The sequence below is a fragment of the Mauremys reevesii genome, unplaced genomic scaffold (genome assembly GCF_016161935.1).
Source record: "Mauremys reevesii isolate NIE-2019 unplaced genomic scaffold, ASM1616193v1 Contig148, whole genome shotgun sequence".
Classification (NCBI taxonomy): Eukaryota; Metazoa; Chordata; order Testudines; family Geoemydidae; genus Mauremys; species Mauremys reevesii.
In genome coordinates, this window is record NW_024100769.1 from 3,546 (window position 1) to 28,911 (window position 25,366).

Sequence of the window (25,366 nt, forward strand, 5' to 3'; positions counted from 1 at the left end):
TCATCCAAACCCAGCCACCACCTAGCACATGTTTTAACCTCTTCTTCTCTTACCATTGCTCCTTATCAGGGAAGGGGAGAGAGCAAACGAGCAATAGAAACAGAGACCTAGTGACCGACCCAACCTTTCTTTGCTCTGCAGTAAGTCATCTTGCATCTGCGGCTGTTGAAGCTACAAGGCAGAGGACTAAGTACAACATTTAAACTTAAGTTTGACCTCAGAGAATAAAACAAATGTGTCTGTGAAAAGAGGGGAGTCGAGTTCAATCCCTTGTCACCATCAATGTGCAAACCAGGAACCTGTTGGTGTCACTAGGCCTAAGTAAACCAAAGTTGTGAATTTGGGCCTGAGTGAACCCAAGTTCTTCCAGGCTTGGCTACACTTACAAATTTGCAGCGCTGCAGCAGGGTGTGAAAACACACCCTCTCCAGCGCTGCAAATTGCGGCGCTGCAAAGCGCCAGTGTGGTCAAAGCGCCAGCGGGGGGAGCGGCTCCCAGCACTGTCGGTGATTCCCCACAGGGCGGTGGAGTACGGACAGCACTGGGAGAGCTCTCCCAGCGCTGGCGCTGACTACACTTAGCGCTCAAAGCGCTGCCACGGCAGCACTGCCACGGCAGCGCTTTGAAGTGTAAGTAGCCAAAGCCTAAGATGCTAACAAAACAGCAAGCAAAATGTGTAACTGTCAGCTGTCTCAGCTTGCAGCTGCAGGACAGTTTGAAACAGCAAAAAGCGGCGGGAGGAGGGGAAAGGGGAGAGGAAAATCTGCATGCGTCTGTGCTGTGAAGGCCATAGATAAATATGCAAATGGGAACTTTTCTAACACGCTGAGATGTAATGTTTAAAGTAACTGCTGTTGGGAAGGGAGGGGTGAGGGGGAAACCAAACAAAAGGCTTACACAAACAAGTGGGTATAATGCTGGGACCCGCCTGCGCTGCTGGGTGTGCAGGATTTGAGATGCTTTTTCTCCCTGGCACCTTTTTTGAGCTCAAATAAACGTGGTTTGCTTCTCCACCCTGGTGTGTTAATTAGTGCGACCTTGCACACCGGGCAACAAACCTGCTGTTGCTCCGCCTCAGGCTCTTTGAGCTGGCAACAAACCTGTTGCTTTGCATTCTGATGTGTCACCATCATGTGGCTATTCTGTCTCAGCCCCTTTAATTAAAAAATTGTGTTTTTTCATAGAAACTATATTTTCCTTGTAGAGACACAGGGCAGATTAATCTACAAAGGGAAGGTGATTCCAAGGCAGTTCTGGAGGAGAAGGAACGTTTTCAGCATCACTAAATTATTTTGTTGTGCCTCACAGAGAGAGAGAGAGAGAAAATAAACCTATTAATTTGAGCTACCAACACAGTTCACAGCATGAAATACACAATTTTGTGTTCAATGAGTTGTGTTCAGTTACATAATATGAAAAATATGTATTGGGCAATGCATGAAAACCTCACTGCATTGAACAACCCACCTGATCTAGTCAATGTACTACGGAATATTTAAAGAAGTTAAGAAAGATGTGCTTATAAATTAATGTGTTGTGCCATTTACACACACACAAGACACAGAAGAAACTGAATTATTTGAGCTACTAAAATTTCCATTTTCTCACAGCATTTTAGGTCTCAAGGTTGTTTTAATTTGCTTATTTTTTGGAACTAGAAATGGGAAAGAGTACACTGAAGTCAGTGGAATTACTGCAGTGAGGGATTAGTCACATTTTTGCCACTAACAAAACCTTTGTTAACACAGAGTTAACTTTGACAGTGAATATCTCTTACCTTCCAGAACATCGAGTTCAGTAAAACTCAAACTCTGGAAAAACAGGAATACAGAGTGAGAGTACATGCCTAGATAACCTTAACTCTGCCCTCTAGAAGAGAATCCCTGATAGCATATGAGAACAAGGAAAGGTTTGGGGACAAATTACAGCTACTTCCCAAGAGTTTGTTTCTTCTGAAATTAATTGACCCTGGCCCCATCCATTGATCCTGGCCTGGTGTCTGGCTGTGAAATTTACTGTTTTTATCCCAGCATAATTGTAAAGCAATGTCTTCTTTAAAAGCTCCTTTATTCTAGGTTATACAAGCAGGTCACTTCCCCAGGTATTTCAAGGAGATGGAATTTTCCTGACCCACAGGGAACTTAAACTAACATGCTCAAGATCACACATTCCTTAGAGAAAATGAAGGGGAAAAACCAAAACCCACCAAACCGTTGCTGTTTCTACCCAAATGATCAATGAGACCAGAAAGTGAGACTGTGCAATTAACTGTCTGGTACTACACTGACTCTGCAGTTACTTGGATGCAGACACACCCAGCTCTACCGTTGGTAAATGTACAGAGACTCTGCTGCTGCTCATGAACTAGCAGCACATGACCTCTGAACAGCTGCCATTCGAATGTATCTGAAAGTCGCAAGGAACAACGATCTGTGTTAAAGGAAGGCTGCCATTTATTAGAGCCCCAATTGATGCCGTGTCCACAAAGAGAGGATTGAATGTGTAACAGGGAGTTTGGTAAATCCTGGTTATTTTAGTTTTGTAACAGGCTCCTGTCCACCCCCAGTAGAGTTTTCAGTCCCAATGGCAACTTACTTACCAAATGTAATACAGACTAGTCCATGCCTCCCAAGTGGATGTGGTTCTTGTTCTTCTGCACATTGTAGCCCATGGAGGCCAAGGACCTGCAAATGTGTCTTCATGTGAATTTGTTCAATTGATGAAAACAAACCTAGACACTTAGAGGATTGGAACTGATTTCAGCTGGGGGACATGTTTGCTAGGTTTTTATGCATTTGCACAGGAAAACATTGAGTGTGTCCATTCATTTCAGGGATCCCCATTTAGTGGAGCTCCTGAAAATGGAATTATTTTTACTGAAGGAACAGGTTTGTGAGAGGGTACTTGGATTTGAACCAAAGACCACTTGATCTGCAGTCAAACACTCTACCACTGAGCTCTACCCCCCTGACATTTGCATAGGCAAGTCAGTGACCTTAAGGATTTTGAAGGATGGGCTCTGCCTCAGAGAGCTCCTTTTCTATTCCCAGACCACAGGGGTTTAAAAAATGGGGTTTGATTAAACTTTATATACACATGTAGACACCACAGCTTGCACACCCACCAACATAGCTTCCCCCCACTGTCATAGCTACCACCTCTCGGGGAGATGGGTTAACTGCACGGACAGGACAGCTCTCTCCCTCCGCTTAGAGCAGCTTCATTATTTATGAACAGGTGGGAAAGAACCTCCTGAATGGACAGCAACCAATGTATTAAATATTGCTGTGTCTGCATTCAATATGGGTAACTGGTCATATTGGGCTGGATTAGTAGGAGCGTTGCCAGCAGATGGAGGGAAGTGATTATTCCCCTCTAGTCAGCACTGGTGAGGACACATCTGGAGCACTGCGTCCAGTTTTCACCCCCCGCCCCCACTACAGAAACAAATTGGAGAGAGTCCGGGGGAGGGCAACAAAAGTGATTAGGGGGCTGGAAGACATGATTTATGAGGAGAGGCTGAGGGAACTGGGATTGTTTAGTCTGCAGAAGAGAAGAATGAGGCGGGAGTTGATCGCTGCTTTCAACTACCTGAAAAGGGGTTCCAAAGAGGATGGATCTAGACTGTTCTCAGTGGCACCAGATGACAGAACGAGGAGCAATGGTCCCAAGTTGCGGTGGGGAAGGTTTAGTTTGGATCTTAGGAAAACCCTTTTTCACTAGGAGGGTGGTGAAGCACTGGAATGGGTTCCCTAGGGAGGTGGTGGAATCTCCTTCCTGAGAGGTTTTTTCGGTCAGCCGTGACAACGCCCTGGCGGGGGTGATTTAGTGGGGGATTGGGTTGACTAGATGACCTCCTGAGGTCCCTTCTAACCCTGATATTCCATTATTTGAAGCTGTTCCCGTGTATCAAGGTGAGCTGCAGCTCAGCGAACCCCAAGGATCTGAGTGAGGCGAGCTACTTTGCAGCAGAGGCAGACCAAGCGGCAGGTACAACGCGGGTCGCACCGGCCGGCAGATAGAATCTCATGTGCGAGATCCCGGCTCCTGTTACTTTGCAAAGTGTGTGCGCTTGCTCGGTTTGAGCTGTGGGCCAAGTGCCCTCTGGCTTCTCGTCCGGCTCCGTCCTCCATGCGCCTGGGCATCAGCGGGACTGTCTCAGGAGAGCAGCTGCCCCATCCCAATCTCCGCCCAGCCGGGAAGGAGCAGAGGCAGCCGGAGAAAAGACTCCTTTGAGCGCCAGAGACGGCCGGAGCATCTTATTTGCATAGCCACAGTGCATTGCGTGCAGCGGCGAGTCCCTGGTCGAGGGGCTGGTTTTGCTCCCTGTGTCCCCGGTTTCGATGATCCAACTCGGGCTGCCAATCGGTTCAATTCCATTTCCTCTGAAAGCTAGCGGTGTAGCGGGCTGGGAGAGTAGTCACCCTGACTTTTGGGAGCGTAGGCGGTTGCCCCGGCAGTGCCTCTGCCACAAGTTCTACATACTCTGCTTTCTCTTCAGTTCGTATAAATCTTTCGCCTTTTACTAAAGATTTCCATGGAGAGGAATGTTGATGAGTTTGTACCCAATTTTTTAAGGCTTTGCTTTGGCAAGGCTGTTGCTTGCTGTGAGAAAAACAGAAGAGTGTTCCCTGAGCTGGTGTCACTGGCTGAAGCTTTTCTATAGTATGAAAAAAGTATAATAGGGGGCACCTGGCATTGGCTGCTGTTAGCAGACAGGATACTGGGCTAGGTCTTTAACTTGGACGGGTAGCTGGGAAGACAGTCAATCAGACAGAACGGTTCAACAAACTTTTTCATTTCCTTGTTATTGCCTGACTCCTTTAATTCTTTTCCTTTTCCTTATTTCCCAGCAGACCGACTAGCCACCAGATCTGGGTGCTAGCAGAGGGACCTGACGAGCTCCTTCTTTTCGACAGCGTTGAACTTGCCAGGGCACAGTCAGATTCTGGATGCTCATCTGAATGTAACGCCTAGCGCTCACCTTTATTTCTGTTTCTTAGCTCTTTTGGGCCATTGATCTTTGGTCTGACCCGTAGGATCCCTGCATTAGGAGAGATGGCTAATTAATGAGCCCATAAACCTTGGAAATCAAATGAAACCTGAAGTCCGTAGAAGACCTCGAAAGGCCCTTGGGGGGGTGGAGTGCGAGCTGAGGAAGAGTTCCCTGCACAGCTTACCTCTCCATTCTCGTTTTCCTGTCCTGAGCGCAAAAGCCAGGAAGCAGCTCCGGGTAGGGAGGGGATACCATATGTGTGCAGTGGTTAGACAGGAAACAGCGAGGAACTGGACTCGTATGGAGTGAAACTGTAAGCATGTTCTGTATGCCTGATGGCTGCAGGTTTGAGAGAGTTATGTGGGAAGTGGAGGGTTTCAGTGGGCTTTCAGAGGAAATGTAATGGAAAGGCAGCCGAAAGTGGAATCCCAGGTTTTTAAACAATCCTCCACTAACACACCAAACAGCTCAGGTCTAGTTACTCATTGAAAATTAGAATAAAGTTACAGCAAGATTTCATCATAAATGAAGTCAAACCCTAAAGATTTCAGAACACAACTGCTAAAAGGAGCCATTAGGGAAGCAATACAAATCAACCTTGCCTCAGAGAAAGGCAGTTAAACAATTTCTCTTTTTTAAAGCAGCATAATCTCCCAAACGGAAGGGCCCTGTTCCCGGAGAAGGGTCCTGGAGAGGGTTTTCCTTGTTGGTGCCGGCCATCCACCTCCCGAAAGGCGGGAGCTAGGTCGACGGAAGAATTCTTCCGACCAAGGCGCGGACTGATGTAGCCGCGCCGACGACGTTCCCGTGCAGCCCAGGCCCGAGGGTCGGTGCGTGCTGAACAGTTAAGTCAAAACAGCTCCGTCCGTCAGAGGTGTGCAAAAGGAAAACCCGCTGCTGGGCGACACGGCCACGCCGCCTAACCCGCAGCGTAGCTAAGGGCATTCGGGAGGCGGTGGGTGGGCCTCAAGCGACGGACAGCCCCCCTCCAGCATGGGGTTGTGACAGCCTAGTCTCCGTAGCACAGACAGGGTGGCCACCAAGAGACAGGAACAGACAGCGAAAGCCAAAGCGGCCCCAGGGCAGGGGGCGAGGCTGCCTGTTGGACGAGGAGACCGGGTGGGACAGGCGTTTTGGACAGGCCGTCCTCCCGTCAAAGGAGGAAGAGCCCAAGAAGAAGGGCCAGGCAAGAAGCTACAAGCAGGGAAAGAAGCAGAGCAGGAAGGCAGGCAGGCAGCTCCCCTTAGAGCCAAGGAAGGCACCGGTCCAAACCCCCCAAAAGCAGACTAGAGAGCAGATCAGCTGCAAAAGACTAGGAAAAGCCAAGAACACAGAGAGACCTAAGTAAAGTTTCAGAACTGAGCTTTGCTTACAAGGAGAAACATGTGACAAAGATACCTGGAAGTACAGGGCCTGTGGAGAAGAGCACTCCCAAAGACCCAGAATAACAGCTGTTTTCCTGAGAATCTGCTTTGCAGTGCACTAAGCCTAAACAGCCCACTATCAGTTGTCTGTTGTTTAAACCAATCACCAGGGGAGAGCGCGAACGCAGTCCCCCACTACCACAAATTATGCAGTCAAGTTTCCCGCATTTGGGGAAATCGCAGGGGTCAGCACACCCGCAGTGCAATGGATGAGCCTCACCCTGGGAAAACCACCTTCGTGATCATGGTATCTCCCCTGCCAGGTAAGTATGAATTCCTGCTGCCCGGCCGCCGCCCGCCCTCGCTCACCCCGCACTTATAACACACGGGCGGACCGCCGCGCCCCCACCGCCGGCCTCGCCCACACTGGCCCCCACTGCCGACAGCTGCCCCGACGTGGCCCCCGGAGACCGTCCCTTCCCCACGCCGAGCTCCCGGTGCCAAAGTCGGGCCCTGCCTGGCAGCCTGCATCCGCTCCCACGATGCTCTGCTCGCACACAGATCTGCATACCTGCTCACGCGGCCCGCCTCCGCTCAGGCCCCTCCCCTGCCCGCCCGGGCCGCCGCCTTGCGTGCTCAGCTCTTTGAGCTCAGATGGGGTGTAGTGCTCAGATCGAGTGCGACAGACCTTAACTTTGCCATGTGAGGGTCATTCTATCCCCATTACCTGGCTTGCTTATTTATACCTATGACTGTCTTTAACTGTTGTATGCGTGATGTACCCTCACTGCTTGCTGACTGTATCTTGAACTCACCCACAGTATACCCCACATTGGGGACATTGCACACGGTATAAGTTATGTGCTGTCCAATACCAAAGTACTAGCATCCCCCTATACTCTGTATGTCACCCCTGATGACCAGTAACTGATGTTACAAACTCTCTGTATTAAGAGAATTCGGCCGGTTCAGGGACGACGTCGCCTCGCTGTGGTCCCGCGCCCGCAACGCCACCCGCCGACTGGGAAAGCGACTGGGCTGCCGCTGGGTATGGAGCGAAGATCGGCGAGAGCCAGGAGTCCTGGTACCACGGATCGGGACGGAAGACAACACCATCGTCAGCCCTGGAGCCAGAGGCATGCTAGAGAAGACCCTGAAGGCCGCCGTCCACGCGCTCTACGTGGACACCCTGAAGAAAAAGCCGGACCAGGACAAGGTTTTCGAGGTCACCAGCAAGTGGGACTCCAGCAACCACTTCCTCCCCTCAGGCAGCTTCATCCGTTTCGCCGACTGGCGGTTCATACACCGCGCCCGGCTGAACTGTGTCCCCCTCAACGGAGCCATCCGCCACGGGAACCTGGACAAACGCTGCCGGAGGTGCGGGTACGCCATGGAGACCTTGCCCCACGTCCTGTGCAGCTGCAGACCCCACGGCAGAGCCTGGCAGCTGCGCCACAACGCCGTCCAGGACCGCTTGGTGAAGGCCATCGCCCCGCACCTGGGAGAGATCGCTGTCAATCGCGCCATCCCCGGCACAGACAGCCTGCTGCGCCCGGACATCGTCATCACGGATGAGGACCGGAAAAAGATCATCCTCGTCGACGTGACGATCCCGTTCGAGAATAGGACCACGGCCTTCCGCCAAGCCCGAGCCCGCAAACTCGAAAAGTACGCTCCCCTGGCCGACACCCTGCGAGCAAAGGGCTACGAGGTCTACACCGACGCTCTGATCGTTGGGGCCTTGGGCGCCTGGGACCCCCTTAACGAGCGCGTGCTGCGGACCTGTGGGGTGGGCCGTCGCTACGCGCAGCTCATGAGATGCCTAATGGTCTCGGACGCTATTCGGTGGTCCAGAGACATTTACACAGAGCACGTCACCGGCCACCGTCAATACCAAGAGTGAGCCGGCGTGACTTCCTGCACCCACAAGGGGGAAGAGACCTGTAAACTTCCCCTGTTGGACTTTATCCCCTGAGCCCTGAACCAACCAAACTGAACTCTGCCCCGTGAGGGGCACCCTATCACCATTACCCAGTCCGCTCATTTACTCACGCCCACGACTATCCATAACCTGTTTGTATGAGTGATGTGCCCTCACTGCTTGCTGGCTGTACCTTGAACTCTCCCACCGTATACCCCGCATTGGGGACATGACAGACTGTGTATATGTATATGCTGCCTAACACCAAAATGCTAACATCCCCCCACAACCTGTATGTTACCCCAATGACACAATAACTGACGCTTAAACACTTTGTATCGTTTATTTTAAATATTCTCTAATAAAATTTAAATCTATTCTTAAACATTTTCTAATAAACATTTAAAACTAAAATTGCCCTATACTCTGTATGTCACCCCCGATGACCAATATCTGACATTTCAACTCTCTGTATCGTTCATTTTCAAATATTTTCTAATAAACTTTTAAATCTTGGCCTATCCAAGTGCTTGGCCGTGATCAAGTGTCTTGATGTTTTTGGTCTTTTGGCCTCGAGATGAAAACCTTGTCTGTGTCTTGGGAACCTTGAGGTAAAAATTATCTAAGTTGTAGCGGTCCCGTCCGGGAAGCCAGGCCATCAGAGAGACGACGTGGCCCACCTGCTGCTGGGGAAAGAGTGCAGCTTGCATTTCGCTTCTCTCGCTCTCTCCCACCGGAAGTTGGTCCAATACAAGAGTGACCTCCCTGCCTTGTCTCACGTCAGTTTCTCCTCAGGGCAGAAGGTCGGGTGTTGTCAGCCACTCTCCAGAAACTGGACGGCCACTGATCCCTTTGTTACCTGCCAAGTGAGGCTGAGTGCACTGGCAGGCAGCGCCGTTTGAAGAAGTGGAAGATTGGACAAATGACCAGGAGGAGTATAAAAATATTGCTCAGGCACGCAGGAGTGAAATCAGGAAGGGCAACTCACGCTTGGAGTTGCAGCTAGCAAGAGATGTTAAGAGTAACAACAAGAAGGGTTTCTTCAGGAGGTTAGCAACAAGAAGAAAGTCAAGGAAAGTGTGGGCCCCTTACAGAATGAGGGAGGCGACCTAGTGACAGAGGATGTGGAAAAGCTAATGTACTCAATGCTTCCCCACCCTCCTCTTCGTGATTTTGTCTTCACGAACAAAATCAGCTCCCAGACTGCTGCTCTGGGCAGCACAGCATGGAGAGGAGGTGACCAGCCCTCTGTGGAGGAAGAAGTGCTTCGGGACTATTTAGAAAAGCTGGATGAGCACAAATCCATGGGGCCGGATGCGCTGCATCCGAGGGTGCTAAAGGAGTTGGCGGGTGTGATTGCAGAGCCACTGGTCATTATCTTTGAAAATTCATGGCCATTGCGGGAGGTCCCAAATGACTGGGAAAAGGCTAATGTAGTGCCCATCTTTAAAAGAGGGAAGAAAGAAGGAGGATCCGGGGAACTACAGGCCAGTCAGGCTCACCTCAGTCCCTGGAAAAATCATGGAGCAGGTCCTCAAGGAATCAATTCTGAAGCACTTAGAGGAGAGGCAAGTGATCAGGAGCGGTCAGCATGGATTCAGCAAGGGCAAGTCACGCCTGACTAACCTAATTGCCTTCTGTGAGGAGAGAACTGGGTCTGTGGATGAGGGAAAAGCAATGGATGTGTTCTTCCTTGACTTTAGCAAAGTTTTTGATACGGTCACCCACAGTATTCTTGTCGGCAAGTTCAAGAAGTTTGGGCTGGATGAATGGACTATAAGGTGGACTATAAGCTGGCTAGGTCCTCGGGCTCAACGGGTAGTGATCAATGGCTCCACGCCCAATTGGCAGCCGGTCTCAAGCGGCGTGCCCCAAGGCTCGGTCCTGGGGCCGGTTGTGTACAATATCTTCGTTAAGGATCTGGAGGATGGTGTGGACTGCACTCTCAGCAAGTTTGCAGATGACGCTAAACTGGGAGGAGCGGTCGATACGCTGGAGGGTACGGATAGGCTACAGAGGGACCTAGACAAATTGGAGGATTGGGCCGAAAGAAACCTGATGAGGTTCAACAAGGACAAGTGCCCAGTCCTGCACTTAGGACGGAAGAATCCCGTGCACTGCTCCAGACTAGGGACCGAATGGCTAGGCAGCCGTTCTGCAGAAAAGGACCTAGAGGTTACAGTGGAAGAGAAGCTGGATATGAGTCGACAGCGTGCCCTTGTTGCCAAGAAGGCTAACGGCATTTTGGACTGTATACATAGGGCATTGCCAGCAGATCGAGGATGTGGTCGTTCCTTCTCTTCGACGTTGGTGAGGCCTCATCTGGAGTACCGTGTCCGGTTTTGGGCCCCACACTGCAAGAAGGATGTGGAAAAACTGAAAAGAGTCCAGCATAGGGCAACAAAAGTGATTAGGGGGCTGGAAGACATGATTTATGAGGAGAGGCTGAGGGAACTGGGATTGTTTAGTCTGCAGAAGAGAAGAATGAGGGGGGAGTTGATCGCTGCTTTCAACTACCTGAAAGGGGGTTCCAAAGAGGATGGATCTAGACTGTTCTCAGTGGCACCAGATGACAGAACGAGGAGCAATGGTCCCAAGTTGCGGTGGGGAAGGTTTAGGTTGGAACTTAGGAAAACCCTTTTTCACTAGGAGGGTGGTGAAGCACTGGAATGGGTTCCCTAGGGAGGTGGTGGAATCTCCTTCCTGAGAGTTTTAAAGGTCAGCCTTGACAAAGCCCTGGCTGGGATGATTTAGTTGGGGATTGGGTTGGACTAGATGACCTCCTGAGGTCCCTTACAACCCTGATATTCCATGATTTGAAGCTGTTCCCGTGTATCAAGGTGAGCTGCAGCTCAGCGAACCCCAAGGATCTGAGCGAGGCGAGCTACTTTGCAGCAGAGGCAGACCAAGCGGCAGGTACAACGCGGGGTCACACCCCGGCCGGCAGATAGAATCTCATGTGTGAGATCCCGGCTCCTGTTACTTTGCAAAGTGTGTGCGTTTGCTCCGGGTTTGAGCTGTGGGCCAAGTGCCCTCTGGCTTCTCGTCCGGGCTCCGTCCTCCATGCGCCTGGGCATCAGCGGGACTGTCTCAGGAGAGCAGCTGCCCCATCCCAATCTCCGCCCAGCCGGGGAAGGAGCAGAGGCAGCCCGGAGAAAAGTCTCCTTTGAGCGCCAGAGACGGCCGGAGCATCTTATTTGCATAGCCACAGTGCATTGCGTGCAGCGAAGCGAGTCCCTGGTCGAGGGGCTGGTTTTGCTCCCTGTGTCCCCGGTTTCGATGATCCAACTCGGGCTGCCAATCGGTTCAATTCCATTTCCTCTGAAACCTAGCGGTGTAGCGGGCTGGGAGAGTAGTCACCCTGACTTTTGGGAGCGTAGGCGGTTGCCCCGGCAGCGCCTCTGCCACAAGTTCTACATACTCTGCTTTCTCTTCAGTTCGTATAAATCTTTCGCCTTTTACTAAAGATTTCCGTGGAGAGGAATGTTGATGAGTTTGTACCCAATTTTTTAAGGCTTTGCTTTGGCAAGGCTGTTGCTTGCTGTGAGAAAAACAGAAGAGTGCTCCCTGAGCTGGTGTCACTGGCTGAAGCTTTTCTATAGTATGAAAAAAGTATAGTGGGGGCACCTGGCATTGACCACTGTCAGCAGACAGGATACTGGGCTAGGTCTTTAACTTGGATGGGTAGCTAAGAAGACGGTCAATCAGACAGAACCCGTTCAACAAACCTTTTCATTTCCTTGTTATTGCCTGACTCCTTTAATTCTTTTCCTTTTCCTTATTTCCCAGCAGACCGACTAGCCACCAGATTTGGGTGCTAGCAGAGGGACCTGACGAGCTCCTTCTTTTCGGCAGCGTTGAACATGCCAGGGCACAGTCAGATTCTGGATGCTCATCTGAATGTAACGCCTAGCGCTCACCTTTATTTCTGTTTCTTAGCTCTTTTGGGCCATCGATCTTTGGTCTGACCTGCAGGATCCCTGCATTAGGAGAGATGGCTAATTAATGAGCCCATAAACCTTGGAAATCAAATGAAACCTGAAGTCCGTAGAAGACCTCGAAAGGCCCTTGGGGGGTGGAGTGCGAGCTGAGGAAGAGTTCCCTGCACAGCTTACCTCTCCATTCTCGTTTTCCTGTCCTGAGCGCAAAAGCCAGGAAGCAGCTCCGGGTAGGGAGGGGATACCATATGTGTGCAGTGGTTAGACAGGAAACAGCGAGGAACTGGACTCGTATGGAGTGAAACTGTGAGCATCTTCTGTATGCCTGATGGCTGCAGGTTTGAGAGAGTTATGTGGGAAGTGGAGGCTTTCGGTGGCTTTCAGAGGAAATGTAATGGAAAGGCAGCCGAAAGTGGAATCCCAGGTTTTTAAACAATCCTCCACTAACACACCAAACAGCTCAGGTCTAGTTACTCATTGAAAATTAGAATAAAGTTACAGCAAGATTTCATCATAAATGAAGTCAAACCCTAAAGATTTCAGAACACAACTGCTACAAGGAGCCACGAGGGAAGCAATACAAATCAACCTTGCCTCAGAGAAAGGCAGTTAAACAATTTCTCTTTTTTTAAAGCAGCATAATCTCCCCAAACGGAAGGGCACTGTTCCCGGAGAAGGGTCCTGGAGAGGGTTTTCCTCGTTGGTGCCGGCCATCCACCTCCCCGAAAGGCGGGAGCTAGGTCGACGGAAGAATTCTTCCGACCAAGGCGCGGACTGATGTAGCCACGCCGATTTACGTTCCCCGTGCAGCCCAAACCCGAGGGTCGGTGCGTGCTGAACAGTTAAGTCAAAACAGCTCCATCCGTCAGAGGTGTGCAAAAGGGAAAACCCGCTGCTGGGCGACACGGCCACGCCGCCCTAACCCGCAGCGTAGCTAAGGGCATTCGGGGAGGCGGTGGGTGGGCCTCAAGCGACGGAAAGCCCTCCTCCAGCATGGGGTTGTGACAGCCTAGTCTCCGTAGCACAGACAGGGTGGCCACCAAGAGACAGGAACAGACAGCGAAAGCCAAAGCGGCCCCAGGGCAGGGGGCGAGGCTGCCTGTTGGACGAGGAGACCAGGTGGGACAGGCGTTTTGGACAGGCCGTTCTCCCGTCAAAGGAGGAAGAGCCCGAGAAGAAGGGCCAGGCAAGAAGCTACAAGCAGGGAAAGAAGCAGAGCAGGCAGGCAGCTCCCCTTAGAGCCAAGGAAGGCACCGGTCCAAGCCCCCCCAAAAGCAGACTAGAGAGCAGATCAGCTGCAAAAGACTAGGGAAAGCCAAGAACACAGAGAGACCCAAGTAAAGTTTCAGAGCTGAGCTTTGCTTACAAGGAGGAACATGTGACAAAGATACCTAGAAGTACAGGGCCTGTGGAAAAGAGCACTCCCAAAGACCCAGAATAACAGCTGTTTTCCTGAGAATCTGCTTTGCAGTGCACTAAGCCTAAACAGCCCACTATCGGTTGTCTGTTGTTCAAACCAATCACCAGGGGAGAGCGCAAACGCAGTCCCCCACTACCACAAATTATGCAGTTGAGTTTCCCGCATTTGGGGAAATCGCAGGGGTCAGCACACCCGCAGTGCAATGGATGAGCCTCACCCTGGGAAAACCACCTTCGTGATCATGGTATCTCCCCTGCCAGGTAAGTATGAATTCCTGCTGCCCGGCCGCCGCCCGCCCTCGCTCGCCCCGCACTTATAACACACGGGCGGACCGCCGCGCCCCCACCGCCGGCCTCGCCCACACCGGCCCCCACTGCCGACAGCTGCCCCGACGTGGCCCCCGGAGACCGTCCCTTCCCCACGCCGAGCTCCCGGTGCCAAAGTCGGGCCCTGCCTGGCAGCCTGCGTCCGCTCCCACGATTCTCTGCTCACACACAGATCTGCATACCTGCTCATGCGGCTCCGCCCCTCCGCTCGGGCCCCTCCCCCTGCCCGCCCGGGCCGCCGCTCTTGCGTGCTCAGCTCTTTGAGCTCAGATGGGGTGTAGTGCTCAGATCGAGTGCGACAGACCTTAACTTTGCCATGTGAGGGTCATTCTAGCCCCATTACCTGGCTTGCTTATTTATACCTACGACTGTCTTTAACTGTTGTATGCGTGATGTACCCTCACTGCTTGCTGACTGTATCTTGAACTCACCCACAGTATACCCCACATTGGGGACATTGCACACTGTATAAGTTATGTGCTGTCCAATACCAAAGTACTAGCATCCCCCTATACTCTGTATGTCACCCCTGATGACCAGTAACTGATGTTACAAACTCTCTGTATCATCTATTCTTAAACATTTTCTAATAAACATTTAAATCTATGCTGTCCAATACCAAAATGCTAATATCCCCCTACAACCTGTATGTTACCACCAATGACACGATAACTGATGCTTCAAACACTTTGTATCGTTCATTTTCAAATATTCTCTAATAAACTTTAAATCTGTTCTTATCAGTTGAATATCTGATATGTCCTTTATTTGAGGACTGTATATTAAACTGATTTTTGAAACAGGGGGCTGGAATAGGAGCTTGCTCTGTCCACCCCATGCATTGACCTGGTATTGCAGTGCCTCCAGGACCGGTGGTGCCTCTCCTTCTGGGGAGAATCTTCTGGTTAGAAAAGCAGAAAGAATTTTACTGTAATGATGCCCCTTTAGAGCAGATTTGTTCGAGTTGTTGAAAACAGATTGGAAACCCTTGTCTTCTTTACAATAAAATATTGTTATGTTTTCTTGGGGTCTAATGTTTTGTGAGGCTGTCGATAGATATGTGAGGTTCTTTGTCTTGCTAGAGGATTGTTTAAGGAGCTGGGATCCTTTTTTCTGCAGTAGTCTTTTCAACCGTTAGTATGAGGGATGAAGGCTTTCCGGGCTGTTGGGAGATGGTTGGTTGGTTGGTTGGTTGTTTTGTTTGCACGCACAGGCAGAGACGGCGCTGTTTAAAGCTGCTCCCGTGCATCAGGTCAGGTTAGCTGCAGCTCACCGAACCCCGAGGATCTCAGGTGAGCTACTTTGTAGCAGAGGCAGACCAAGCAGCAGGTACAATGCCGGGTTGCACCCCGGCTGGCAGATACAATCTCAATGACCGAGAGACGTTTTCCGTTGGACCGTATGAACTCGAACCGTAAACTCACTGAACATTAAATCTCACCAAATGAGGGTCAACCCAGCCCCATCATCATATCCACTCGTTATACTCCACACCTGAACATAGCCGTCATATGAACAACCTACCCTCCTATCTCAGTGTCTGTACGTTGACCCGTTAACCTTTTACTCCCAATCGGGGCTATGGCAGATGATGTATTCCTTATGCCACCTGATCTTAAACTGAATTTTGCACCCCCTCGACAATCTGTACGTTATTCCCTGACCACCAGAAACTTCTACGCCTAAACTCTGTGGCCTACACTTTTAAAAACAAACAAACAAACAAATGAAAAAAAACCCCATCATCTTAGTAAAATCAGAGGCTGCCAGGAGGTTCAACCTGCTGCTCACTGCAGGACTGATCCCCCACTAAAGGGCCCCCCTCCGGGGCTGAGCTTGCAACCCAGGGTTTAGCAGGCTAATGCTCAAGCCCCCGAGCTACCCCTCCCCCCTACGTTGACACTTGCTTGCGATCCCGGCTCCTGCTCCTTTGCAAGGTGTGTGCGTCGGCTCCTGGGTTTTAAGCCTGCTAACCCAGCGGGGGCCCGATTGCCCTCTGGCTTCCCGCCCGGCTCCCTCCGCCATGCGCCTGGGCGTCAGCGGGACTGTCTCAGGAGAGCAGCTTTCCCCCTCCCCCGCATCCCAATCTCCGCCCAGCTGGGGAACGCAGCCCTGAGAAAAGACTCCTTTGAGCGCTGGAGGCCGGCGGGGAACTCTCATTTCCATACCCACGGTGCATTGCGTGCAGCGAAGCCAGTCGCTGCTCAAGGGGCTGGTTTTGCTCCCAATGTCCCCGGTTCCCATGAGCCAATTTGGCATTTAAATCAGTTCAATTAAATTTCCTCTAAAAGGGAGAGGTTTACTGGGGCTGTCGGTGTAGTTACTCCGAGTTGAGCGGAAGGCGCCTTTCCCCTGGTAGTGCCTCTGCAGGTTGTTCTGGTTTCTCTTCAGATGGTATAAATCTTTTGTCTCCCTCTGCTTCCCCTGCTCCCGAAAAGCAAAAGCACAAGCACAGCTTTTCCTGAGAGTAACCGTTATGCGTTTCCGCCCCAGTTTTGTGAGATTGTTATCTCACGTCGGGAAGAAAGCAGAATGGGGTCGGACTTTGCGCCTTGAACAGAGCGGTGGTGTGTGTTTCCTTGGCTAGCTGCTGCCTGTTTGTGGCTGGGAGGCAACCCTTACCGATGATGGCAGGGGGACAGCTCTCTCTTGTGTTCGGCAGTGATGCTGCAATTTTTTGTTGTGCCCCTCCCCTGCTGCAAACCAGGCAGGCAGGCTTGGTGGCCCGCGGAGGTGGGTCGAGCCCAGGTTTCCTTTGGCAGACGCCTGGTTGAGAACCGGTGCTGTATCCTATAGGGATCTTAGTCATCTCTTGTCTAAGCTGACAAGCCCTAATGTCTGTAGTCTCGTCTCATACTTTGGAAGCCTGCTATTTACCCCTTTCAGTTGTAAAAACTGACTCTTGATTCCTACCCTTTCTTTCCTATCTGCTAACCAGTTACTGATCCATGAGAGGGAGGGGTTTGAGCCGTCTGGAGTAGCTCGTGACTGTGAGTGGCAACCTCAGGGCAGACTGTTGAGAAGCAGGGCACAACCCCCAAAATGGTTGTACGTTCTAGACTGAGATTTCACCAAGTGTCAGATACTGGATGATGTGCCTTTTATGACTTTTTAAACCCAAACTTGCGATTTGGGGATAATTTAAGCGTTCTGTGCAGAGGACTAGAAATACTTTTATTAACCTGTAGTTTAGATCATTTTAACATTCGCTGGAATCACAGTTTTAAATCTGTTCTTATCACTTTAATAACTGATACTTCCTCTATCTCAGGACTAGCTATTACACTGATTTTTGGAATAGGGAGACGGAATAGCAGCTTCCTCCATCCACTGCACACAGCGCCCGTTATTGCGGCACTGAACCTCCAGGAACGGTGGGCCTCCTATGGGGAGAATATCGTGGTTGAAGAGCAGCGAAGAAAAGTCGTGTTGTCTGTGTTACCATTTGGTTTGTACTAAGAGTATGGTTTCGAGTCATCTGTGACTCTTTCATCAGTTATTAGTTACATCTTATGATTAAGCCTCTGAGTTGAAAGGCTGCTCTTGCAGATTTTACTTTGTCGTTGTTTGTAGGTCAGTTAAACAGCTGCTTTCTTAGTCTATTCTGTGTAGGTTCTTAAACTGCTCTCTTTAGTATACCTTCCAGAATTAATGGCATGGTTTGGCTCGTTCTTTCCCTCGTCTCCCACAGAAGAGAAAATTTCCATCCCTTTTCCCATTGGGAAAATGCCACCCTCTTAACCTAGGAAACAGTCTCTGTAAATGTTTTGCCCAGACGAGGGCTACTTCATAGGAGCAGAAGAGGAGGAAGGTTGTGGCCCTTTGAGTCACATTCCTAGCGTGACTCAAGGAAAATAATTAAAGAAAAAAAAAGTGTCGGGGCGGTGCGCGGGGGCAGCAGGTCAGTGGGTGGGTTTTTGTGGAAAGGAGGAGCGTACAGGAACTGTCTCTTTTTCTTTTTTTTTTTTAACAGAATTGTGTGTCAAGGGTTCTTGCTTTGAATTCTTCCACTGGAGTCATTTTAGGGAAGTGAGCCTCACTTAGAGTGACCTCGCTACGGTGTTCGTTGCGTGGCTGAGTGCTCGCCCCGGCGAGGTAGAAAGCGGTGGGGGCAGGGGGTGTGCGCGTGCCGCAAAGCCCGAGCATCGCTTCTCGGCTCTTTGAGCTAAGCGCAGCTCATGAGACGCTTAATGGTTTCGGACACTATCCGCTGGTCCAGAGACATTTACACGGAGCACGTCACCGGCCACCACCAGTACCAGGAGTGAGCGGGCGTGACTCTGTGCACCCACAGGGGGGATGGAACCTGTGGACCCCCCCGTTGGACTCTATCCCCTAAGCCATGAACCCACCAAACCATACTCCACCATGTGAGGGTTGTCCCAACCCCATTACTCAGCCTGCTTATTCGTGCCCATGACTATCTGTAACCTGTTTGTATGAGTGATGTACCCTCACCGCTTACTTGCTGTACCTTGAACTGACCCACCGTATACCCCGCATTGGGGACATGACAGACTATGTATATGTATGTGCTGCCTAACACCAAAATGTCAACATCCCCCCACAATCTGTATGTAACCCCCAATGACACAATAACTGACGCATCAAACACTTTGTATTGTTTATTTTAAATATTCTCTAATAAAATTTAAATCTGTTCTTATCAGTTTAATCTCTTTTATTATGAGATACATACTGAGGGGACCTAATAATGTCCCATAAGACAGACCCTGGGGCTCCTAAACCACAGCCCAGGGAGCCACCCCCTGTCCAGGAGCACTCTGCTGCCCTGCACAGGCTCCCGACTATAGTAGCCCCTAGGGTCCCAGGGACATGCCGAGCCAGGAAGTCTGGAGACCGAGGTGCTACAGCAATCAGCTCCCGTATCCCAAGACCGACAGAGCAAGACCCCCCCACACGGGGGAGCAGGCGTCATGCTCCCCAGTTACCAGTGGACCGCCCTGCTATCCACCTGCCGCCAGACAAACTCCTGGATACTCAGCAACACCCACAGCCCGAGAAACCTCTCCCTGATGACCAGCAGCTGCAAGGAGCTGACCTGACTGCCGAGCGCCACCCCCCACCGCAGGAGGAACCTACAGCCTCACCATCCAGCACCAGCTGGAGCCCTTCCCGCCCGCCTCAACTGCAGGAGGAGATGCCCACTAACCAACCACTACTCCCCATGGGTAAGTGCCCCACTGCACCCCAGCCCCGGCCCTCGCGGGGACCCCCCCACAGCCCCGCTATCAGGAGCTACCTGCACTGCACTGCTGCTGCAGGGGCTGCCTGAGTAGCCCCACCGCGGGCTCCGGCCACTGCCTGAGACGCGGAAGCAGGGCCGCCCAGAGGGGGGGGCAAGAGGGGCAATTTCCCCCAGGCCCCGCGTCCCGCAGGGGCCCCCGCGGCTCCGGTTGAGCTCCCGCGGGCATGCCTGCGGCAGGTCCGCTTGTCCCGGGCTCCGGTAGACCTGCCGCCGGCATGCCCGCGGGAGCTCAACCGGAGCCAAATGCCGCCCCCCAGGGAAAGGGCCGACCCTGAGCGGGGCCCCCCACCGCCGAAGACCCCGGGCCCCCGGAATTCTCTGGGCGGCCCTGCGCGGAAGAGTCCCTGCCCCAAGCCCCGCGTCCCAGCTGCTGCTGCCCGGGGATCCCAGCCTGCCCCGGCTGCCGCGCGGCCCGATCGCTGATCCCGATCTGCTGGGGGACTCCTCTCCCGTGCCCCGGTGGCTGCCTGATCAGCCCGGGGAGCCCCATGGCGTACCTCCGCTGCCGCTGCCCCGGGATCTCAGCCCCACGCCCCGGCTGCCGCCACCTGATCGGCCCGGGGAGCCCCATGGCGTACCTCCGCTGCCGCTGCCCCGGGATCTCAGCCCCACGCCCCGGCTGCCGCCACCTGATCGGCCCGGGGAGCCCCTCGGCGTGCCTCTGCCGCCGCTGCCCCGGGATCTCAGCCCCAGGCCCCGGCGGTCGCCGCCTGATCGGCCATGGGAGCCCCTCGGCGGGCCTCCGCTGCCGCTGATCAGGGACTCCTGCTCGGCGCCCCGGCGGCCGCTGCCCGAGCCGCCCGGGGATCCCAGCCCCACGCCCCGGCGGCCGCTGCCCGAGCCGCCCGGGGACCCCAGCCCCGCGCCCCAGCTGCCGCTGCCTGAGCCGCCGGGGGACTCCCGGCACGCGGCCCGTTTGCCGCTCCCCGGGGGGTCCGCGGCGCCCTCGCGCCGCCGCCGCTGGGGCCGTCGGGGGCCTCCTGCCCCGCGGCCCGACCGCCAATCCCCGGGGAACCCCTCGGCGCGCCTCCGCCGCCGCTGCCCGGGGATCCCCGCCCAACGCCCCGGCGGCCGCTGCCCGAGCCGCCCGGGGACCCCAGCCCCGCGCCCCGGATGCCGCCGCCCGGGCAGTCCGGGGAGCCCTGCGGCGTGCTCCCGCTGCCGCTGCCTGGGCCGCTGGGGGACTCCCGGCCCTCGGCCCATTTGCCGCTCCCCGGGGGGTCCCGCGGCGCGCTCCCGCCGCTGCAGCTCGAGCTGCCTGGGGATTCCTGCCCCGCGCCCCAGCGGCCAGTGCCTGAGCCGCTGGGCGATCCCGGCCCCGCGCCCCGGATGCCGCCGCCTGCGCGGCGCGCGGAGCCCCGCGGCGTGTCTCCGCCGCCGCTGCCCGGAGACTCCTGCCCCACGCCCCGGCGGCCGCTGCCCGAGCCGCCGGGGGATCCCGTCCCCACGCCCCGGATACCGCCGCCTGGGCGGCCGAGGAGCCCCGCAGCATGCTGCCGCTGCTCGTGCCACCGGGGGACCCCTGTCCCGGCACCGAGCCCCAGCTGCCGCCCCTGCTTGGGCTGCCCAGGGACTCCTGTTCCGCGCCCCAGTGGCCGCTGCCCGAGCCGCTGGGGGACTGCCGCCCCTCGTCCCGGTTACCGCCGCCGCCCTGGCAGCCTGGGGTGACCGGCTACGTGCTCCAGCCGCTAACGGCTGAGCCGCCGGGGATCCCTGCCCCACGCCCCAGCCACCTGCACAGTCTGGGGAGCCCCGCTATATGCTCTGGCCGGAGCAGCCAAGGGATACCTGCCCCACGCCCCAGCTGCTGCAGGAGGGGCTCTGCCGCAGGTTCCTGCTGCCGCCCCTCTGGCCGGGGATCCCTGCCCCCTGCCCTGGCTGCCGCTTCCTGAGCGGCCGGAGGGCCTCGCGAAGTGCCTGGGCAACTGCCGCCCGGCCTGTCGGGAGACTCCTGTCGGGAGCCCCAGGCGCCGCCACTCCCCAGAAAGTTAAGCAACCAGCACCCACAACCTCTACCAGGATAGCATCCTGTCTAGGAACAACTCACTGGTCAATAGCTGGGGTGTGAAATCCTCATTTCTTTGTTGTTCTATCACTGTAGTCCCCACTTTCCTATTGCTAGTCTGTATAATCTCTGTCTGGTTCTGTGATTGTTTCTATCTGCTGTATAATTAAATTGTTGGGTGTAAACCAATTAAGGTGGTAGGGTCAGGGGCGGCTCTAGGCACCAGCGGGCCAAGCGCCCGCTTGGGGCGGCATCCTGGGGAGGGCGTCATTTGGCTCGGTGGAGCTCCGCCGCATGCCTGCGGCAGGTCCACCGGAGCCCGGGACTAGCGGACCTGCCGCAGTCATGCCTGCGCGCGGTCCCGTCTTCCCGCGGCTCCGGTTGAGCTCCCGCAGGCATGACTGCGGCAGGTCCGCTCGTCCCGGGCTCCGGTGGACCTGCCGCAGGCATGCCGGCGGGAGCTCCACCGGAGCCAAATGCCGCCCTCCCCAGGATGCCGGAGCCGCGGGAAGAGGGGACCCGCCGCGGGACTGGGGAAGGGCGGCGCAGCGCTCCGCGCTGCTTGGGGCAGCCTACTTTGTAGAGCCGCCCCTGGGTAGGGTATAAATGGTTAGATAATCATGTTACAGTATGTTAGGATTGGTTAGTTACATTTCAGTAAAATGAGTGGTTAGGGTATAGCTAAGCAGAACTCAAGTTTTACTATATAGTCTGCAGTCAGTCAGGAAGTAAGGGGGGGAATGGGAATGGGAATGAGAAAGGGGGTAGGAGAATTAGAATTATGTTTTGCTAAGGGAGGGAATAGGAAGAGGGAATGGGAACAGGGACATAGGCAAGCCTCTGTGGTGTCAGAGCTGGGAAGGGGGATACTGAGGAAGGAAATTGGAATCATTGATTGCTGGAAGTTTACCCCAATAAACATTGAATTGTTTGCACCTTTGAGCTTCGTGTATTGCTGCTCTCTGGTCACATGAGAAGGACCAGGGAATGGGAGGATGATGGGATAAACCCTCTAACAAGTACGTCTTTCAGGGTGTGAAAAACCCCAGAACCAGTATAATTAAACTGACCTAAGCCGTGGTTAGATAGTGCTAAATGAAAGGAAAGATTGTTCTGCCAATGCAGCTATCACAGGAATGGAAAACCCCTCCCCTCACTGAAGCAACTGTCTACTCCACTCAGCCACAACTACTTGTTGTACAGCTGCTGCACTACACCATGATTCTGTTCTCACAAAATTGTCACTTCAAATTGCTCAGATCAGCTCCCCCAGCACACTCACGGTTGTACATTAGTGTAAGTGTGTCCATGGCTGAACAGCAAGAGTTCTTGCCCATTTCCTTCCAGCTGTAGCATGATTAGTGTGTTTGTGGCTAACAACATTGCTATAGGTTGTTGTTCATTCCCCACACTGACAATTCAGACAGTCCCTTTCCTATTCCAATCTCCACCCTATCATTCCAATACCAGGGGTCAGGATCTCTCTGGGGCACTGAAATGTTTCAGGGGGCTGGTGCATGAACTCAGCCTTGCATTCCATCCCTGATGTTTCATGGACTAACAACAGCAGCAGAAAGAAAGAGCGGAGCCAATATCTCCCTGGCAGGGATGCAGGTGGCCACGTCCCCTCTCTCTGACCATTGCCATTGCAGGAGAGAAGGGTTCACTGGAATCAAATGCCCTGGCTCAGACCAGAGACACAGGGAGGTTTTGCTGTTCATGGATCTCTGCAAATGAAATTGTGTCTCTGTGTGAAATTGAGACGGGAAATGAAACGTCCACATGTGGCCCAGTGCCCTAAGGAATGTGGGTGAAGGACTCTGGCTGAGAAATTATTTAACAGGAATTTGTATCAATTTATTGCCCTGATTAAAAGCTATGGCTAAAAGGCAGTCACTGTTGTTAGTACTTGAACCTGCGTGGAGACACCTGAGTGGGTATCAAGTCCATTATCTTAACGAGGGATAGTGGATTATTTTATCAAGATCCAAATTTCTTGGTCAAGGTCTAGTTAATGTCTAGATGCCAGAGAAAATAATACACTGATGATAATAAGGAGAATATAGAAAGATTTTGCAGTCACTATAGGCATAACTATGACGATTGTCTCGTGTTTCACTCTTTATATGTGACACCACCACTGCCTTTCCCTTTAGTCTTCTAGTTAACAAAGGGTAAAACTAAACATCACTTCAGATACAAGGGAGCATTTGTGTTCATTCCTGCTAGCTACACAGGGGTTTGATGTAGCTGCTTTCAATCCTCTGGTTCTGCTGGGATAAGTAGCATTTCAGGCTGTCACTGAATTGAAGAAGGAGATCATTTTTGAAAGGTTACGCCTCCTCTTAAAGGTATTTGTCTGGCTGGTAGCCCTGGATCCCAGGTCTCTCCTGAGGGAAGAAAGTTTCTGTGCAAAATACCAAAACTTTTAACAGAGAGGAGGGAAAGGCGATAGCCACATGATGGAGCCAGTATGTACCACAACATGGTTCTTTTATGTGGGATGACTCTGAACACTGACTGATCTCCACTCCCTTGGATTTGAAGAGATGTTTAGTTGTGCACTTGGGAACATATAAGGCTGACGCAATTTTATGGATGGTGACACTAGGACTGAAGGGTTATTTAATGTTGTAGAAATTGTTAAAAACACTGAGCTTAAACTGGAACTGCCTGTTATTAAAGGCTGGTTTCCCCATGTCAGTTCCATAAGCTCTGCTAGAAACACCCTGGCTTCTCTCCTGCCTCGGTGGGAACTGGAGGGAATCGTCCCCTGCTGCCCTTGGCTCCAGGCTGGTTTTTCTGGGGAGGGGACGTGGTATTGATTTGTTTGCTGTTGAGAAGGGAGCCGGGCCAGTTCTCAGGGAACGAGAACTCCCAGCATCTTCCCAGCCCAGCCCAGGCTGCTGCCCTGTCCCAGCCTCTGTTCCCCTGGGGGCCCTGCATGTTTGACTCTAGAGCAGGCCGGGAGCAGCAGCTGAGGCAGAGGACAGCCTGGGCCGGGCAGATAAGAAGGAGTTTAGCAAGCAAAAAAGGTAAAATGGCAGGGGAGTATTACCTTGGACTCGATGGCATTTCTCCATTGGTCTGTCTGCTTGGGGGCAGGGACAATAACACGTCCTGCTGCATTCGTTATTTCAAATGGCAGTTTAGGATTTTCATTCTCACACACGGTGCACAAAGCAGGACTCAACCTTTGACGTCAACTAAATGAGCTGCCCACAGATTCTAGCAGCCACAATGAGCATTTGGGTGAGAGCTCAGACCTGCCCCTGTCCCAGAGGGAGGGTGTCATCTGTGTGGGGATTGGACCACTGACCTATCAGCTCTTAACTCCCAAATGCTCAGTAACTCTATTATCAGTGCCTGTGAGTGTTATTTAAACCATAAGGAAAACCACACTGGGCTAGACCAAAGGTCCATCTAGCTCTGAATCTTGTCTTCTGACAGTAGCCAATAGCAGGTGCCCCAACAACCAGGCACCACTGGGAGTTGAACGCAGGATCTACTATTTACGAAACAGGTGCTTTAGCCAGCTAAGCCATGGTATCTGTAAGAGACTAAAACACACTGTCTGCCCACACCTGACTCTCTGCCATTGCTACCAGGGCCTGACAAGCTTTGCTTGTCTTTGGATTCTCCAAAGCAGAGGAGCAGGTGACATTTCCCTTACAAGTTGTGTGTGAGTGAATCTTTGGCCAGGTCTGCACTACAAAGTTGTTTCAGCAGAATTATATTGCTCAGGTGTGTGAAAAACACACAACGCTCTCTCGGTTGGCAGCTTGTGGCTGGTGCACACACTGCAATGCCACGTCTGGCGACAAAACTGCCCTGTTTTGCTGACAAAATAAAATGACTTCGATGAGAGGTCTAGAGCTTTTTGCAGCAAACTGAAAGTAACAGACTAAATTCTGCTGTTCATTATACCACCACAACTCGCCTTCTCCAGTATCCCACAATGCCTGCTGTGAACTCGCCTGCCCTGCATTCCTGTTACAGAGCCACAGGCCCCTCCCCTTTCATTGCTCTGGGAAGTTCTGAAAGCTGAGCGTGCTGCTCTGCTCCGGCAGCCAGGAGCAAATCACTGACGTGAATGCTGCTCTCTCCCACACTGCGAACACAGAGCA

The 25,366-nt window shown here is 52.9% G+C and overlaps 7 non-coding genes across 7 annotated transcripts; 4 read left to right on the plus strand and 3 right to left on the minus strand.

Annotated features, from left to right (window-relative positions):
• Window positions 1-2,895: 2,895 nt before the first annotated feature.
• TRNAC-GCA lies at window positions 2,896-2,967 on the minus strand. The gene has a single exon. It is a non-coding gene; the product is annotated as a tRNA-Cys (tRNA).
• Window positions 2,968-4,481: 1,514 nt separating this feature from the next.
• On the plus strand, window positions 4,482-4,597 carry LOC120393106. Its single transcript, XR_005591907.1, has one exon. It is a non-coding gene; the product is annotated as a U5 spliceosomal RNA (small nuclear RNA).
• A 1,930-nt stretch (window positions 4,598-6,527) lies between these two features.
• On the minus strand, window positions 6,528-6,691 carry LOC120393104. Its single transcript, XR_005591905.1, has one exon. It is a non-coding gene; the product is annotated as a U1 spliceosomal RNA (small nuclear RNA).
• A 5,007-nt stretch (window positions 6,692-11,698) lies between these two features.
• LOC120393105 lies at window positions 11,699-11,814 on the plus strand. The gene has a single exon (XR_005591906.1). It is a non-coding gene; the product is annotated as a U5 spliceosomal RNA (small nuclear RNA).
• A 1,929-nt stretch (window positions 11,815-13,743) lies between these two features.
• Window positions 13,744-13,907, minus strand: LOC120393107. The gene has a single exon (XR_005591908.1). It is a non-coding gene; the product is annotated as a U1 spliceosomal RNA (small nuclear RNA).
• A 755-nt stretch (window positions 13,908-14,662) lies between these two features.
• Window positions 14,663-14,848, plus strand: LOC120393108. Its single transcript, XR_005591909.1, has one exon. It is a non-coding gene; the product is annotated as a U2 spliceosomal RNA (small nuclear RNA).
• A 2,310-nt stretch (window positions 14,849-17,158) lies between these two features.
• Window positions 17,159-17,350, plus strand: LOC120393110. The gene has a single exon (XR_005591910.1). It is a non-coding gene; the product is annotated as a U2 spliceosomal RNA (small nuclear RNA).
• The last annotated feature ends 8,016 nt before the right edge of the window (window positions 17,351-25,366 follow it).